The sequence below is a fragment of the Arvicanthis niloticus genome, chromosome 7 (assembly GCF_011762505.2).
Source record: "Arvicanthis niloticus isolate mArvNil1 chromosome 7, mArvNil1.pat.X, whole genome shotgun sequence".
Classification (NCBI taxonomy): Eukaryota; Metazoa; Chordata; class Mammalia; order Rodentia; family Muridae; genus Arvicanthis; species Arvicanthis niloticus.
In genome coordinates, this window is record NC_047664.1 from 75,651,368 (window position 1) to 75,655,969 (window position 4,602).

The window sequence follows — 4,602 nt, forward strand, 5'->3', positions numbered from 1 at the left end:
TGACAGCTTCCTCAAACACTGTGCCACTCAGAGGAAGGGAAAATTGTGGCACTGTGATTAGAGCAGAAAGAAACATTATAAAATAGCACAGTCCTTGGTGACAGACCAGTGGCTAAATGTATCTTGGGATCCTCCCTCTCAGAGCATTGTGTTTAGTGAGGTAGTAACTCACTGTCCATAGACCAGCCCTGGCTGAGTCTTCAATCCCTTGCAGCTGGATGTCTGTCTAATGGTAAGAGATTTTAAACACACACACACACACACACACACACACACACACCTGACAGACCATGACCCATCACATGGCTGACTGAATCTTTGGTCAAACTCTGTTTGGTCACTTCCAAATGTTCTGTCTGCCTCTGGTCACACCATGCTTCCTACAAGTCTCAACTTAACTCCCACTAACTCCAGCCCCACATTTACCAAGGTTATAATCCCACAGACTTATGTCAATTCCATATTTGCTAAGAGCCACAGATCCACAGAGCCTGTGTTTCCATCTCAAACCTATCATGTGTTCAATAGTCTTTAGAAAAGTAACTCCACTTATTTAAACTTCAGCTTTCTCACCTGTAAATCAGGGGGAATGTCTCATCTCTTAGAAGACTTTAAAAAATGAAGAAGCCAGATAAGCTGGCACCCACCTGTATTCCCAGTACTCAGAAGGATGAGGCAGGAGAATCGAGAGTTTAGGTACAGCCTGGGCTGTGCTAAATTACCCTGTCTCAACAAAAAGGAAGAAAAAGATAACTTAAATAAGGCAAAGTCACAAAAAGCAAAAGCTAGTGTTTGATGTGTGGTGGGTGACCTGTAGTCCTGGCCTAAACAAACAATAAGTATGTGAATTGAAATTAGTAATGACTTTGGCTTGATTGGGTTGTTCAAATAACAGTGGGATACCATTGTTACCACATCAGTGCAGCAGCAAGGACACACGGTAATAACTAACCCACTGACCTATAACTGGATATTTTATGCAACATATTTTTTATCCCACAAAGAATACTTGATTTTTTTTCTTTTTCTTGTGCCAAGATGAAATCAAAAGCCTCAAGTGCTAAGCAAGTGCTCTTATCCACTGAGCCATATCGCCAGCCCCAAGAATCTTCTGAAATATCGACATACTTCCCATTTTCCTGAAGCAACTGAGGTTAGAGAGCCTTGATCAGTACCTGGGCTTGTAGACCAGGTGACTGAGATCCAAGCCCTAATGGCAAGCGTGCATACTCTGCCCGGTACCATCTCTCAATCACATCCCAGCCCACTGCTCTTCACCGCTCTCTGCTGCCCAAGTTTCAGGAATAGCTCTGTGACTAACTTGGTGGCTTGATTTCCATCCCTGTAGTCGAGTTTATGAGAGTAGCACCTGCAAATGGTCAGCGTTTCTGAAAGCATTTCTATGTTGAGGAGAGAAGGGCAACCAGCCTGGTGGTGCAGTGTGCCTCCTGGGGATGACGGGCTCTGTGCGGCACCAAGACAAACAGCTCCCGTACTTGTCAGTTAGCTGAGCGTTCACACCACTTCTTAGCCTCTCATTGTTTACACGGAGGTGAGAGCCTGTGATAAGGCCTCGTTGATGAGGTTTATGTGACTGGCAGTGGACATGTGCTGTTGACACTGTGTACCATTTACTGAATGTCAGTGGGGCTCACTAGGTGACGGTCAAAAGATACCCATTCAAATAGAGAAGCAAAGGAGAGGGTAGTTCTGTTTAAGAAAAGTAGAAATAGATCAAAAATTAAATAGGAAAGTCTCTTGGAGTTTCAATACCAAAGAAACAGCTGAACTTAGCGATGAGTTTTAAGGCTTAAAAAAAGAATCTTTGTTTGGGTCAGCTCTTACTAACATTATTATATGACAGCCTAAATTTTCATTGTCAACTCAAGGATTAAGAAAAGCCAAGAAGTTGGTGCCGGTGGGATTTACTGAAGGAGGTGGGGGCAGGAAGATCACGGGTTCAAGGCTAGCCTGTGCCACACGCTTTTATTCCTGGCATGATTCCATCCCTGTGTCTGTTCTGAGGAGCAGTTTTCTCTTTGGCTTCTCTCATGCTGAAGGGCACACTTCCACATCAAGGAAAACAAAGTGGACGTAGGCATGAACCCTCTTAGGCCTTAGAACTATATCTCCCGTTGTGAACTAAAGGCAGACAAAGATTATCACTTTAAGGTGACTAATGATTCAAATGAGCAGCAGTTATCATTAAGAACAGTTTAGGGGCAGGGACAATAGATTATACATTGTAGAGACAGAAGCAATGAACGCTGAAGGCTGTCCAATTAAAGTAACACTGGAAACGTTGAAGATGTCTGTACAGCCCCCAGTTTCCCGTGGGGCCTTTGAGACCACACCACCTGTGGTCTTAAGGTTGATGCATAGTTCAGGATCTGTGCACATTGGACAGCACTTAGCAGCTGTAGAGAGAGGAGGATACAGGGTAAGACGATAAGAACGAGGAGTATGTATGGAAAGTGAGCTGCTCCTGAAGATGGTAACAAGGTTGTACAGGAAAAAAAGTAAAACATGATGATGATGATGATGATGAGGAGGAGGAGGAGGAGGAGGAGGAGGAGGAGGAGGAGGAGGAGGAGGAGGAGGAGGAGAGGGAGAGGAAGGAGAAGGAGAAGGAGAAGGAGAAGGAGAAGGAGAAGGAGAAGGAGAAGGAGAAGGAGAAGGAGAAGGAGAAGGAGAAGGAAGAGAAGGAGAAGGAGAAGGAAGAGAAGGAGAAGGAGAAGGAGAAGGAGAAGGAGAAGGAGAAGGAGAAGGAGAAGGAGAAGGAGAAGGAGAAGGAGAAGGAGAAGGAGAAGGAGAAGGAGAAGAAGATTTTGATAAGGAGGAAACTGAAGAAAACTTTCCATTAGAGGAATTTGTATGACTTATTCCAGCCCAAAATGCACAAAAATCAAACAGAAATGGAAAAGACTTAAAGCCATCAACATCGAGATCAAAAGGTAAATAGTCCTTCAAAAACAACACCCGCCTAAAACACCATAAGGACCTAGTTCCATAGAAGACATTAAGGCAAAAATGCAAGCAAGTGTAGAAATGGAACACACAGAGCACCATCAACAATCCAGACTCAAGTCTTCTCTTTTCATCTCCATCTCCATTCCTGATTGGCCATCCTTCCCCACTCCCCTTTCCTGGTTGGCCATCCTTCCCCACTCCCCTTTCCTGATTGGTCATCCTTCCCCACTCGCCTTTCCTGATTGGTTATCCTTCCACACTTGCATACTGGGCGTGATCTCTTGTTTTCCTAAAGTATCTTTCTTCACTCTTGTGGTACAGAGGACTTTACTGGTTTTTAGAACTTTTGCATGTGCCTCATCTCTCTGACCATGTTTTAATACACTTGTATCCTTAGCTGCTCAATAATTGAATGAACAAGAAAAAAAGCAAGCAAGCAAGCAAGCAAGAAAGAAAGAGGAGGAAGGAAGGAAGGAAGGAAGGAAGGAAGGAAGGAAGGAAGGAAGGAAGGAAGGAAGGAAAAGGAAAGGAAAGGGAAAGAAAGGAAGGGAAAGAAAGGAAGGAAAAGAAAAGGAGAGGAGAAGAGAAGAGAGGAGAGGAAAAAAATACCAGATGCCAAGAGGTTCAGTAGGGCAACCCCCTAGGTGCACCTGTAAGGACATTTCCAGAGAGAATTAACTAAGGGGAGAAGGAACCAAACTTGAATGTGGGGACCACCATCCTGTGAGGGAAAGAGGAGAGCTGGTCTGAGCAACAGTCTCACCCTTCTTGGCCTACTGTGTGTGATGTGAGCTGGACTTCTCTGCCACACCTTCCCTGCACCATGGACTGAAGTCTCTGAAACCTAAGCCCAAATAAATCTTTGCTTTCTTAAAATACATATATTGGTGTTGTGACAGCAATGCAAATTTCAGTCACACACAAGCAAGCGTTTAAGAACATTTTGTGTCTCTTCTGTTCTAGCATCTGCCATAGTAAACCACTCATGGCCACTCGAAACCAAAGGCTGGGGTTCTTCGGTTCCAGCCGTGTATCCTGCAGCATCTGAACCGGGGTTTGAGGTGGTCACACTTTAAGGATTTCTGGGCTAAACAGAGCTAATTAACTTGGTTGAACTAATTTACTGCATCTTTGTTTTTCTCATCACTGTGAGAAATCTAACAAGAACCTCAAGAGAAGGCAGCTGTATTTTGGCTCACAGTTCAGAAGAATACAGTGCATCACGTTAGAGAAGGCACAGCAGCAGGAGAAGCCTGGTCTATGGTGCCTAGCAAAAGAAGAGCTAGGAGGCAGAAGCACTTCTCTGGCTTCTCCTTTTCCTTTTAAATCAGTTCAGGACCCCAGTCCATTGATTAACATAAGATACATTCAGGGTGAGTCTTGAGTTAAAATTCTCAGAAAAATCCCACAAAGACACTCCCAGAGATGTGTGTCCCAGGTGATTCCTAATCCACTCACATTTGCAATCCTTTAGTGGCTACTCTTCCTGGTGGGAACACTTCCTGGTGCTTGTTTTCTTATTTATTTTTTTAAACTTTTTATTGATTCTTTGTGAATTTCGCATCATGCACCCCAATCTCACTCATCTCTCTGTCCCTTCATATTATCCACCCTCTGCCTTTGCAACCTCTC

The 4,602-nt window shown here is 44.1% G+C and overlaps 1 pseudogene; it reads left to right on the forward strand.

Moving 5' to 3' along the window:
- Positions 1-1,454: 1,454 nt before the first annotated feature.
- Positions 1,455-4,018, forward strand: LOC117712416 (nucleophosmin-like; annotated as a pseudogene).
- The last annotated feature ends 584 nt before the right edge of the window (positions 4,019-4,602 follow it).